Raw genomic sequence first — 14,523 nt, 5'->3', positions numbered from 1 at the left:
GACACAATCTTGTGGGTTGGATCACTAATATGCTACAAGCAGGAACCGTAAGAAGCATCCAAGGAGAAAAGCTGGCATCTGACTCATGTCCCAAATATCTTCAAAGACACCTGTATTGTCCACTATGTCTTCAAAAGCACGTGCATTGTCCGCTATGAAACCTGGTGACTAATGATGTCAAGATAAACTCAAGTTCCTAACCCCAACACTGTACATTTTAGTGAGAAAGACACTCATTAAAGGGATCAATAAATGCAAACAATACAGTCTCCAATAAAAGAAAAAGAAAGTTAAAGGTTTGGGGTGGAAATAGGAGATAGAGCGATTATCTCTTAGTAAATGACATTTGGCAAAAGACTTGGGGAAAATAAAATAAAGAACAAGCAGATAAGAAAAATCACATTCTGTGGAGAGAAAAACATGCAAAAGCTCTCCACTCCTGTGCATTCCAGGACCAGCAACCAGGCATGTAGGATGGTGTGTCCAGGGACACGAGGGGGGTCACAAGAAGTAGCAAAGCCATAGTAATAATAACCAGGAGGTCAAATCCTTCAGTGCTTGGAAGGCCAAGGTGAAGACTAAAAAGGCAAAAGTTTTGAGGAGAACAAATCTGGAATCTCCCATTTAAGCTTGTCTGCTCTCCAGAAAATAGATTTTATTGGAGGCCCGTAAAGGGAAATGGAGTAGAAACCAGAAAGCAGTTGTATTGTGCCAGAAAAATGATAGAAATCAGGGTTAAAGGGATGCAAATGGTACTGAGGCTCAGAAGCCACTTAAAGATGAACAGGGAGAGTTTGCAGACATAACATATGAGACTCAGAAGACGGAGTGTGCTAAGGGAACAACCTGGAGGTGTAGTCTATAAGTGGGCTGCAATGCTAGCGAACACAAGTACGTGTGTGTGCGTTGGGTGTGTTTGGGAGAATGGAGGATGGTAACATGAGCTACTTTGGTTCCTTTAGTAAGTGCCTGGCCACCCAGACCTGAAACAATCACACACAAACTGTTTTAATTAAAACACTGCTTGGCCAATCACTTAGGCATATAGCTAGCTAGCTCTTATGTCTTAAATTAACCCATTTCTATTATTCTATATTTTACCATGAGGCTCGTGGTTTACCAATAAGGTTCCCAGACTGTCTGTCTCCTTCAGCAGCTACATGGCGTCTACCTTCTCTCTCCTCCTCTATCTGCTTGGAATTCCCACCTTGCCCTATTCTGCACTGCAATAAGCCCGCAGCAGATTCTTTATTAACCAATGCTACTCACCGCATACTGAGGGGAATCCCACGCCAAGTACCTTCATATATCTCTATGCTCTAACTTCTTCCATTTTTTTCAGCTGATACATCATACATGATGGTTTTAATTTTTCCTCAAAAACCTATGTATCGGTCAGAAGTCAGATCTTTTAGTATTCTTTCTAAATTGATCCTTTTTTTTCATGTTTCAAAATCTTCTTGCTACCCACTCATACCAAACCCAAGTCTACAAAATTATCAGTCTACTCAATAAGCTCCCTTTCCAAACCACCAGAACATTAGGGACCAACTATCTTAAGTGTTGATCTTGAGTAGTTGTCTAAGGATTTGTGTTTCATTGATGGGATAAGAGAACTGAGTTCCAACCCCAGTGTTCACTCATCAGGTTTCCTCTTCCCACCAGAGTTTCCTGCTGAAGCAGTCCTTAGAAAGTGGATAAGTGGCTATTGTGTTTTGCTTTTTTTTTTCTGGGACCTGAGAAATGATGCTACCATTAAGACTGCTTACTGCTCTTCCAAAGGGCCTAGATTCTATTCCCAGCATCCGTATCAGACAGCTCGCAACTGCCTGTAATTCCAGTTCCTATACATGCTACGTAAAAATATGCATGTCTACACATAAAAATACATCTTTTTTTAGAAGAAATAAATGAGGAAGAGCTGTCTTCTCCATTAAAATCTGTCTTTGCCTGCTTTGAATTTTCCTTAGAACTAAGACCAGTGCCTCCTTGAGAAAGGACTCATTCCATGTTGGTGTGGAGAAACACAAGACTTGGATTGAACTGGAAGAAGTCTCAAGTGGCCAAATGGTAATGAGAGGAGCAAGTCCTCAGAGAGAAACAGAAAGAACAAAGAAGAAGTAGGGAACACTTTAACTTAATCCTTGGGTGGAAAGCCAAGTGCTGACAGGTGGCATGACTGGTCTGTGGTCAATCTTGTTTGGTGACCTCAAAGAGATGAAAGGGTGAGAAACAGGAGCCTAGTGAGTAGAAAGGATTGTGTCCAAGAGGTCCCTGCTTTTTCCCCCTTAGGAAAATGTTTGCACACACACACCCCAAAATAGGATGAGGCTTTTTTTTTCAATCTGTGAAACAGAAAAATCAGCATCAGAAGTTAGGTAGATTTTCCAGGGTAATGGATTCAAAAGTATAACTAGCTAAGTCAGAGTGTGAGCACGGTTGGGTGTATGGATGGGTACCTTGGAGGTGGCCAAAGCAGAATAAGCAAACCAAATCATGAAGCCCATAAACTTAGCTCACAGAACAGAACCAAAAAAAAAAACAAGGGCAAGTCTGGAGATCCATCTGAAAGATAGCAAAGGTCCAGGAGGTAGGTAGTCTGGGATATGATCTGCTGTGTTACTCTCTGGGCCTCGGCGTGAATTGAAAGTAGGATAAAAGATTGTGGTGGTCACTGTTGTGGTGGTGGGTAAGGGGGTAAGGGAGTCATGGTTGTGGTGATGGTGGTGCTGGTGATGATGGTGGTAATGGTGGTGACAGTGATAAGGGTGGTGACGGTGGTAATGGTGGTGACGGTGGTAATGGTGGTAATGGTGGTGATGGTGGTGGTGATGGTGGTGATGGTGGTGACAGTGGTAATGGTGGTGATGGTGGTGACGGTGGTGATGGTGGTGACGGTGGTAATGGTGGTGATGGTGGTGATGGTGGTGACGGTGGTCATGGTGGTGACGGTGGTGATGGTGGTGATGGTGGTGACGGTGGTGATGGTGGTGATGGTGGTGGTACTGGTGGTGATGGTGGTAACAGTGGTGATGGTGGTGGTACTGGTGGTGATGGTGGTGATGGTGGTAATGGTGGTGATGGTGGTGGTACTGGTGGAGATGACAGAGGTACTAGAGGAGGAAGAGAGGGAGATAGAACAAAAGAAGATAAATAAAAACATAAATAACAGAACAAATACTATTAATGTTTAAAACCTGTGCATTTAGGATCTGTTTGTTGAAAACCTACTAAGTGTTAAAGCAAACAACCAATAACAGGAAGACAGGGCCTCTATCCCTAGGAGTTTTCTGTTCATTGGAGATACCACGTCTGCGAGTCAATTATAGCATCACCTATCCATGGGAAATAAATATATTTACCCTAGCACCCGAGCTTTTTTACTAACAGTAATAATAGTTACTAGAAGTATCACATTGGTTACTTCTGTTTCCCTGTGAGGGCAGTTCCTGACAGAGACAACTTAAAGGAGAAATAATAGTTACTAGAAGTCTCACATTGGTTACTTCTGTTTCCCTGTGAGGGCAGTTCCTGACAGAGACAACTTAAAGGAGAAATAATAGTTACTAGAAGTCTCACATTGGTTACTTCTGTTTCCCTGTGAGGGCAGTTCCTGACAGAGACAACTTAAAGGAGAAATAATAGTTACTAGAAGTATCACACTGGTTACTTCTGTTTCCCTGTGAGGGCAGTTCCTGACAGAGACAACTTAAAGGAGAAATAATAGTTACTAGAAGTATCACATTGGTTACTTCTGTTTCCCTGTGAGGGCAGTTCCTGACAGAGACAACTTAAAGGAGAAAGAACTAACATGGCTCACAGTTTCAGAGGTTTTCTGTCAATCACGGTGGAGAAAGGGTGGCAAAGCCCAGTTCACAGTGGTGGAAGTATGCAATAGGAGCTGTTGACGTCACCAGGAAGCAGAGAGCCTAACATGAGGCAGAGGCCATGTGAAACCTATAACTTGAAGCCTGCTGGACAGGAAGAGGTAGGGCTATGGTTCAACTCTGGGTCTAAAGGCAAACACCCCTTCCAGGTGCCGTTGAGACCACCAAGGCTTTTCTTAAAACCTGACACAAACTCTATCTGTTCAAAATCCAAGGGAGTTTTCTTGATCTATCAATCTACCATGCCCCCTGTTATCCCTCTCGATATCTATGACTCAATTTACTAATTGCATCAAATACTGCACGGGGTCAGTATTACACTAATTAGCACCATTTTGTTTACTAGATGATAACAGGGTTGAGTGGGATTTCCTTTCCTGGAGGCCCATTATTAAAATAATTACTCCCCAGGGGACGATGTGGAAAGCGGGACTCAACTGAAGGACAGCATGTGCGGATACCTGTGGCCTTTATCGAGGAGGATGGCCCTACCCCAATTACTCCGTCTGGCAGAGCCTCTACCTGCCGCAGCTCACACACGAACGGCAGTGATCTGCATGCAAACAGAAGCCTCCGTGCTTTCTCGGAGCTCGGAGCTGGATTTCAACATTTCACAGTGGAATTAGTCACTGGACAGGATGCCACGGCTTTGTGGCTGTGCCAGCTAAAACCCTTCTAAATATCAAACTCTGTGTTTCGCAGCGAGATTGTTTATTGAACCAGTCCATGGAAGCTCCAAAGGCTCCTCTGCTGAAGTACTGCCAGCTCCCAGCTCTGATTTTGACATTGATGCTGTCAGTTGAGATTAAGCCCGGGTCTTAATGAATGCTGGCAGACTGCTTCTGAGGTATGATCACCGTGTTCCGTGGCTAAGTAGCAAAGCTCTGGACAGGAGTGACGCTGAGGTCTGAGGACTGACTGCAGGCAGTTGCCTTTTATTTTTCTTGCTCTCCTTCCTCGCTCCCCATTGGCTAAGAAAGGAAAGTACCTTCACTGTTCCTCATGGACCTCCCTTCATAACCTAAGCCACATTTATCTTAGGATACCCTTATGTTGGCCTTATCTACTCCAGCAATCCGCAAGAGTAATTCCACTTGTCCTTCCGTGTGATGCAGCACTGGGCATTCTTGCCATGTGTATAGTGTCCCTGCTGCCAGGAATAATCACCTTCACTAATTCTGAAAGGCAAATTTGTGCTCATCTTCAAAACCCAGCCAGGCTATTCCAACAGATATTAATCACTTGTGCCAAATATGAATAACGTCTCCATCTCCAGAACCTCATCTCTTAATATACCCTTTACTGCTGCTGCATAAGATAACAAGACAGGTACACAAGAGCCTTAGCTACAGATCTCAGCACAATGTTTGGCATATGTTCTATCCTTAACTGTTGAGGTGAATGGAATTCGTCCTAACATGTACATGGTACTAGAGGGGAGCTGAAAATTGAAAACAAATTACTACATTATGCTTACAATCATAATTCAGGAATCAGTACTAAATGCTGTATACTGTTCATTTATTTTAGGAAATTAAACAAGAAAAGAAAAGAAACCATTATAAAGGATATAATAAAATTGTACTGAGCATAGAAAAATGTAGAGCTCAATAAAAATCAATAAAAAAAATTGTAATGGACATAGTGGTGCATACCTGGAGAAGGATTATGAATTCAAAGTTAGCCTAAGTTACATATGCAGACTCTAAGAAACAAAAGAAGAAATAATGGAAGCAAGGAGGGGGGAGAAAGAAAAAGAGAGAGAAAGAAAAAAGGAAAGGGAAAGGGAAGGAGAGAAAGAAGGGAGGGGAGAAGGAAGGGAGAGAGGGAGCAGAGGAAGAAGCGATGGAGGGAGGGAAGAAAAGGGTATTCCTTAATCGCCCTGCCTAGAAATATGGCTTTCAACATTATATGCGAGGCTTAGATGTAGCCCAGTTGGTAGAGGACTTGCCTAGCTTGCACAAAGCCGTCGGTTCAATCCCCTGTACTACATAAACCTGGCATGGCGGAACAGGCCTGTGATCTTAGCACTTGGGAGGCAGAGGCAAGAGGAAATTCAAGGGCATCCTCAGTTCCACTGTAAGCTGGAGACCAAGCTTAGGCTACGCGAGCCTTTGTCTCATAGGGAGGGGAGAAGGGTTGGTCCACATTACGGTCTGTGCATCTCTGCATACATCCCTATAACTATAAACATATGGTCAGTCCTTTGTAACTCACAAATAAAGCCTTGTCAGAGGTCTTTCGTTTTTGAAAGAAATTTACTTGATTGTAGGAATGAGTTGTCCTTTGGAGCTGAAGACGACACAATGAGAAATAAGTATCCCTCCTGATGAAGCACGAAGCACGACAGCAAGCCTTGCTGAAATCCATTTAGCACAATCAGTCGGTCTATTATCTCCCGATTATGGAAGTGGAGAAATGAGATATTTAATCAGGACATATTTTAGAAAGTTGTAACATATTTGCGTATTTCCCTAAGGCCTGTAATGAAGAGCTCTTAATATTTCATTTTCATTATTACCAGAAGAGTTACAATAAAAACTCTCCTTGTGGCCTGGGTCTCGGCACAAAGGAGAGCTTCATCTCTATGTCATTCCAGCAATGACCCCATAGTCAAAGAACTAACTACTTTCGGTCGCAGCCAGGGGTTCACTTCCAAGTCCATTTGTGCTCTCTGCCTTTGTCAGGAATCTCTGCTCCCTGAATGGCTGGACATCCTGTGTTTAGAATGTCTCCCATGTTTGGAGGTCTGTGGCAAACAGTCATTCTTCTATCCCAGATGAAGCAGATGCCTTCCGCCAAAAATCAAACTCCTCAGACTCAGGCCAAGGGCATCACCACTGAGTCACTGGGGGACATTTCTGAGAAGACTAAGAAAGAACTGGACTAGGCCTTCTTTAAGATCTCTGTGTGTGTATGTATGTGCATACACACATGTGTTTGTGTGTATGTGGGTGTATGCATGTGTGTACGTGTGTATACATATGTCCATGTATGTATGTCGGTCAGGTCTCTCTCCTTCACTCTCCACTTGGTTTTTGAGGCAGGGTCTCTCCCTGCACCTGGCACTCCTCATTTTATCTAGGCCGGCCAGGCAATAAGCTCGGTGAAGATAGTTCCCTATCTCCGACCCCCAGCCAGTGCTGGGGTTACAGGCTGCACCATTGCACCTGACTTTCACGTACATGCTGGAGATCCAAGCTGGAGTCCCCATGTTTTCACTGCGGATGCTCTACCAACTCGGTCATTTCTTCAGCTCCGAGATTTTTTTTAAAGCTACGGTTCTATTAAATCAGTGCCAAACAATATTATCTACTGGGCCAAAATCTGGATCTTTGAGCCAAAGACTAGAACCAAACACCAACTGCTGGTTCGGGTTCTATTACCTGCATTTAGATCATAAATTCTAGTGATTTTGAGAATCTAGAGATATTTAGATATATAGCATAGCTAATGCATTCTGTTCCTTAAAGAGATCATGACGACCTAGCTCAGCTAAGGCTTGTGAATGAGAACAGAAGTACGGGCAAATGGTTGCCCTCTAGACAAAGACACAGATATCGTCCTTTCCATGAGCTGTTCTTGTATTCCAGGCCTAAAACTAATGATGGCAAGGAATGGGTGGCTGTAGTCCCCTGGGATGTCCGAGTCAAACCGCGCATGCGGCCTCTTGTCACACCTGTGTGGGTGGTGTGTCTGATAAAAGCCAGTGACAAAAGCAGGCAGCATGACCACTGTGATGGACAATGAGAACTGAAGATCAGCCAGGACCCGGCAGCCTCTCACAGCATGGCTAGTTACCTTTCAGCCATTCCTAAACATTGGTGGGGAGAAGCAGGCTTAATTTCCTTTCAGCTCACTTTTGCTGTTATATGTGTGTGTTCTGTGAAAGAAGTGTTTGCTTGTAGTTATGAAGAACTGAAGTTTCACTCATATCTGGTTGTCATCTAGGAGGGAGAGTACAATAGAATCACAGAAAGAGGTGCTTGGGAAAGCAAATAAAGCAAACTGGAATAACAGGAGAAAGCACAGCCTTGCTTGGTGTCTAAGAGAATGCCGTTTAAATGCCAGTTAGCATGCATGCATGGTGTGTGTGTGTGTGTGTGTGTGTGTGTGTGTGTGTGAGAGAGAGAGAGAGAGAGAGAGAGAGAGAGAGAGAGAGAGAGAGAGAGAGTCCTAAGCATGGTGGTTAAAACACACACACACACACACACACACACACACACACACACACTTGTTCATTCATCAGGAAGAGTCCATTTTTTCATATATCGGGTTCTTCTGAGAGCCCAGAAAATGGGGACCAGTGTAAGAATTAGCCAATAAGTAGCAAGAGCTAATGGGCCAGGCAGTGTTTAAATGAATACAATTTGTGTGTTGTTATTTCGGGGTATAAGCTAGCCAGGTAGCCAGGAGCTGGGGTGGCAGGAATGCAGCCCACAGTTCCTTCAACAGAATGGCGCCCAACATGGGGCAACTGTATCCACAGAAAGCCTAAGAAAGCTTGGGAAAGAATAGAGTAAAGCATGTTTTCTTGGCAGCAGCAATTTCTTGGGTCTGCTCTGCTTGCTAGAGGCAAGCAAGCACTCTCATCTAAGAGAGGCTTCCTGACTCAGCTTTAGCTGCAAAGCTTGCAGCTCTCTTAAGAGGTCCTGCCACAAAACACTTAAACAGTGTTGATGAAAAGCTGAATGCATGCTTTTCAGTTTTCAGCCGTAGCAGGAAAAAAGCTGTGCCGTGTTGAAGTGCCAGCTTTCTGGGCTGTCCTGCCAGGGCAAACTCTGACTGTTTGAGGCAAGAGGGTCGGCTACAGAGAGATAATTTGAGTGTTGTCTGTTGCAGCTCGCTTGCTGGCAGGGACCTTAAAATGCCATAGAGTTGTGGCTATAAACATGGCTACAGCCTGTATCTCTGCCAGGAGGCTGGAAAGCTAAGGAATGGGCTGGATCTAGCTGCCAAAGCCATGGCTTTAATCCTACCCATATTGCTCCGTAATTTAAAGGTTCATGTGTTCAGAAAAAGAGAGATACAGTAAAGAGAGATTCAAAAACAAAGAAAACCTCTAAATGATTTACAGTGTGTTGAAAATATATGCAGACTAAAAGTTAAAGTTCTTAAAGTAAAAAACCAAAAAAAGGAAGAAAGAGAGTAGTTGGGTGTGGTAGGACACACCTTTAATCCCAACACTTGGAAGGCAGAGGGAGATTGACCTCTGTGACTTCAAGGTGTGGTAGTATATGCCTTTAATCTCAATGCCTGGGAGGCAGAGACGGACTGATCTCTGAGAGTTCGAGGACACCCTGGTCTTCAGAGTTATTCCAGGACAAAGGTATACAAAAACCTGTCTCAAAAAGTAAAAATAAACAAAATAGAGTTAAAATAAAGCCATACAAAGATGGACAATAAACAGAGACTTTTGATACTGTATGCTATTATGCTCTCTTTGAATTGTTTGAATGCTGAGGAAAGAGCAACAGCTGCTAAAAGATATTTGTTTATAAATGCTGCTGAACTAATCCAACATATATATTTTGAAAATACCTTGACTTCAGAATTTGGATCTAAGGATATGATACTTTGGAAAAGAGATTCTTCTTTTTTTTTTTCACAGAGGATGAAACCCTGTGGATTGCTTCTATCCCAATATGGTATGATGGACCATGCCCTCCTGAAAGATTGCTGTGAACACCCTCAAAAAATTACTTCACTCAATTGATGACTGAGATGAACCTAGCACACAGGTTATACCCTGAAATATCTGATTAACAGCGCCCCCATACAGCAGGAAGCAGTTTAGAGAGAAATAACTGTGCCCATATTCCCAAATATTGTTTATAAATGTTCTTTTACATTTAAAGGGGGAGGTGATATAGATATGAATAATTTGCATTGATATGGTTTTTGCTTTAGTGATTTAAATTTAAGGTCAATTTTGTTATATGTATATGTGTTTCTGATCTTGATTAAGGTATCATGATTGTATAGTTCATTTAAAAATGTAATGTATATAGGTTGTTAATAGATAATCATCTATAATAGTCAAGTTTGTAGTCATGTTAGTTAGATTTTCTAGATGTACATAGATATATTTTAGATAGACATTTTTCATATCTTTCAAAGACTACAGAATATGGCATTTTTAAATGTTTTAATAACTTAGGACTTTTCATGACAATCCTGCTCCTGGCAGCACCAATCTACTTCAAGAGGAAGACTGGCATCGAAGAGGATCCTTATGGAGTTTGATAGCCATTTGGGCAGGAAACTGCTCTTGCCTGGACTATTGTATAAACTGGACACAGAGAACCCACAGAGAGAGGACTACTGAACTTGCCTAAAGGTGAGATGATCTATCGGGGTTCCTGATTCATGAAAGAGTCTGTGAGACATTCTGCAGGACACAGCAGATAGTGACTGAACTGCCTTTGAAATTTCCTGCTTCATGGAAAAAGTCTGCTGTAGGCCGAAGATGGATGCCCCAACGGTACAGAGGAACTTTGGGTGACTGTCCAGGCAGCAAGATGTCTCTGTGATTTCTAGAGTTTTGTAAGTTTCTTATTTCTTGTTTAATTAGGTAATATTATATCCTTCTGGAGTCTTTAATGGAGTTAAAGAATATATAGATAGTTATAGTTTTCCTTAGTTATGATAAAAGATAAAGTAGATGTAAATATTGTAACTGTAATTCTTGCTTTATAACTGTTTTTGTTATATGTAATTTTGCTATGTTAAAGTTAAAGCCTTTTTTTGTTTAAACAGAAAAAGGGGAAATGATGGAGAAAGGTCATTGGCTAATAAAGAAACTGCCTCGGCTCATTTGATAGGCCAGCCTTTAGGTTGGTGGAGTAAACAGAACAGAATGCTGGGAGGAAGAGGAAGTGAGCTCAGACGCCATTTCTTCTCCTCTCTGGGGCAGACACGTTGAAACTCCAACCCAGGATGGACATAGGCTAGAATCTTTCCCTGGTAAGCCACCTCGTGGGCTACACAGATTATTAGAAATGGGCTAGTCCAGATGTAAGAATTAGCCAGTAAGAAGCTAGAGCTAATGGGCCAGGCAGTGTTTAAATGAATACAATCTGTGTGTTGTTATTTCAGGGTATAAGCTAGCCAGGTGGCCAGGAGCTGTGGGCGGCAGGAATGCAGCCCACAGCTCCTTCAACAGACCAGAGACTTTGAGAACTGGGGTCTTCTCTCCTTTGTTACATTGTATTCCATCATTGTCACCATCATCATCCTTCTCTTTCCTTGCTCTCTTCTCTCTCTCCTTAGTCCTTTTCTCTCCTTCCTCTCCCCCTCCCTCACTCACTTCCCTCCTCCTTCCCAATTTCTCCCTCTCCTTCTCTCCTAGCCTCCTTTTTTTTTCTTTCTTTAAACCTATTTCTTTTTCTGTCTCTTTCCAGAATGAGTCCTTGACATTTAATTCCATACTGGCAAACTTTGGATTCAAAGATGTCCCAATTAGATAAGAGTAAAGATACATGACCAACCAAGTGCTTTTTAAAGAGCTGAATGCTTCCTTTAAAAATATCTTTGATTCCAATAAGATCTGCAATTTGATGGTAATATTGTACCTGTTTCTTGGTCCTGGCATTGTACTGTGTTTATGAAAGAGAATGTCCCTTTTTTCAAAAATATGCACTAAAGTATTTGAGTTACACAAACATCATAGGTCTAATCATTTTCAAATTTTTCAAAGTGAAAAGAAAAAGAGAGGACAAAGAAAATACAAGACATTTTATCATTTTGATTTATCTGGGTGAATAATATCAGAATTCTTTGCACCATTCTTATACCATTTCCATCATTTTGAAATTATTTCAAAATAAATTAAAATGGGTCTACTCTATAATACAAGATGACTTAAAAGAACTGCATGGTTTTTATCTGATGTCACAGTGAATGCCTTCTCTCTCAATTGTCCCACTGGAAGAATGATTGAAAGGCAAAGAACTGTACCCTGAGTTAACTCAAGCCAAACACAGCTTTGTGTAAACCACACAATCAAAACTCCATTAGAGAAATCAGAGATTTTTTTTCCATGACTTCTTGAATAAAATTCTTCTCACCGCTAGGGAAATTGGTATAGAAGTCTCTTAAATGGCTAAAATAGAATTACTGTATGACTCAGAGGTAGCACTCCTGAGCACAGACCCAAAGGATTCCACATACTTCCACAAAGATGCTTGCACACTACATACACTCGCTAGGAAATGGACTCAACCTAGACAGCCATCAACTGATGGATGAATAACGAAAATGTGATACACAATGAAATTTTATTCAGCTATAAAGAAAACTGAGACCATGAAATTAAAGAGCAAAAAAATGGATAGAACTGAAAAACAATCTATTAAGAGGGGCAACCTAGGCTGAGAAGGACAAAATCGTACGTTCCCTCTCAGAGGTGGATCCGAGTTCCTCATTGGTGGGTGTGGGTAGTTAGAGGGACTAAGTAGGGGTAGACTCCAGGAAATTAAAAAGGAGCTGTGTGATAGGAAGGAAGCGGAGGCATTCTGGGAAGGGATGGAGAAGACAAGACAACACATTTTATATGAAACCGGAAGAGGGGATTTGGGAAGCAAAATACAGAAAGGAAAGGGAGGCAAAGATGAAGTGAGGGATAGGGAAGAATCCAGCAAAATGGATCACACATCAAAATGCCATAAGGAAACTTGCTACTTTGTAAGCTAACTAAAGTAAAAAAAATAATAACTTTTAAAATGAACTGCTCCATGATAACGTCACTAAAGAATCCAGTAGCTGCTTCTAGCCAGTGTCACTCACATACTTGACACAATTATTGCCTCCTTGTGCGCCTTGTGTGCAGGGTTAAAACCCAAATCCAAAGGCTCCTCTTTGGTACCACTTCCTTGAATGCCCAGCCAAGAAAGCAGAGCCAGTCACTTGTGGCCTTACAGCGTTTTCTGTTTGCTTCTTAACCTCGTGGGCTGAAACCCCGGCTCTGCAATCAGTTTCTTATGCAGTGTAAGTCAGCAGAGAGGAAAATAAAATGTGCCCATTCTAGGAGTATCACATGAATAGTCCCTAACAAGGGCTTGCTTATGTTCTCAGCACCTGAAAATAATAGTCACTGGCTGTGCAGGATTTACTACACCTCATTTATCATTTTCCCTGTTAAATTAGGAGCTGTTCTGGTAAAAAGGACCGCTCTTAGTCATCTGCGAGAGCCCGCTGGCTATGTGGAGAGTTCTTCACACACCTAATGGGCACATGAATGAGACTGGGTATAGCGGGACAGCGGATGATGGTGTCCACTGCCACACATCAGTCAAAGCCCCAGCTGGCTCTCTGCAGATTCCAGGAGATGAAGAGCGCGGGTTGGTTCACTGAGTTTCAGGTTGCCGCCCAGTCGGGTGAGCCTGCTGAGTGGTCTCTGCACAGACTGTACCTCAGATTGCTCTTCCCCCCAATCACTGGCTTAATCACCTCTGTGGGCTTCTTCCCTGCTTCTTGTGGGAGTGAAAAGTTTCCCCTCCTGAAAGAGCAGCTGCCTGTGATCCTAGCTTCCCCGTCTGTCGGTTGTCCGTTCAGCCGCCTGTTATTGTCGAATCTCCCCCGCTCTAACAAGTGGCTTCTGCCGGATCACAAAGCAGTCTGGGCTCACGTGTGCTTTTATTCCTGTGTGGAGTGGAACGGAGCAAAGAGTTCCTCCCTGCCCACATTGTGCTGACACTGAAAGAGACGCAGTCATGAGGCAGAAAGGAGGTTTTGAATCAGAACAAATGCACTGGAGCTCAAGCCTACTTCATTTAACTAGCGATCAATGGGCTCCGGTCAGCATGTCTCTCTCTCTCTCTCTCTCTCTCTCTCTCTCTCTCTCTCTCTCTCTCTCTCTCTCTCTCTCTCTCTCTCCCCCTCCCTCCCTCCCTCCCTCCCCCTCCAGTCCCTCCCTCATTCTTCTTCCTCTCTCTCCCCTGCCTCCCTCTCTCCTCCACCCTTCTCCTCTGCCTCCCTCTCCCTCCATCCCTCCCTCCACCTTCCTCTTCCTCTCTCTCTCTCTCTCTCTCTCTCTCTCTCTCTCTCTCTCTCTCTCTCTCAGCTCTCCTTTCCACTGCCTTTCTCTGCTTCCTGAGTGAGATTTTGCTCACATGGGATCTCTCTAGGTGAAAAACCTTAATCTCTCACCTTTTAACAAGAACAGCACAGAAAAGAACAGTTACCTTCTCATCTCCGCAGCACCCAATCTTTGTCCTGACTGGATTAACTGGCATGTGCCCTTTCCTGGAATTATGGCACCATGACTGTGCAGACAGGTTGCTCACACATCCCAAGAATGGAGGATAGGTCAGGTCACTATTTGCCAGAACAGGTGTGTTTCAAAAGTGACTTCAGAGGCTGCATGGATAGGTGAGCCAGCAATGAGAGGAGAGCATTACAAACTAGAAATGTCCCCCTAATTCTCGCTTCTCTGTTTTGAGCATGTCACCACTGTTAAGATTGCAGCTCACAGCCATTTAAGAGGGAAAGCAAAACCAGGAAGGCCTCAAGCCAGAAATTAACATAGGAAAGGCTTGGTGTGCCCCTTCTTGTGCATTGCTGCCTCAGAAGAAATGGAGGAAAAGTGAGGGTGGTACAAAGCAATAGGGGTGTGCTATCAATTACTGACTAGAGC

This window comes from Microtus pennsylvanicus, chromosome 6 (genome assembly GCF_037038515.1).
Source record: "Microtus pennsylvanicus isolate mMicPen1 chromosome 6, mMicPen1.hap1, whole genome shotgun sequence".
In the NCBI taxonomy this organism is placed as follows: domain Eukaryota; kingdom Metazoa; phylum Chordata; class Mammalia; order Rodentia; family Cricetidae; genus Microtus; species Microtus pennsylvanicus.
This window is presented reverse-complemented; position numbering follows the sequence as displayed.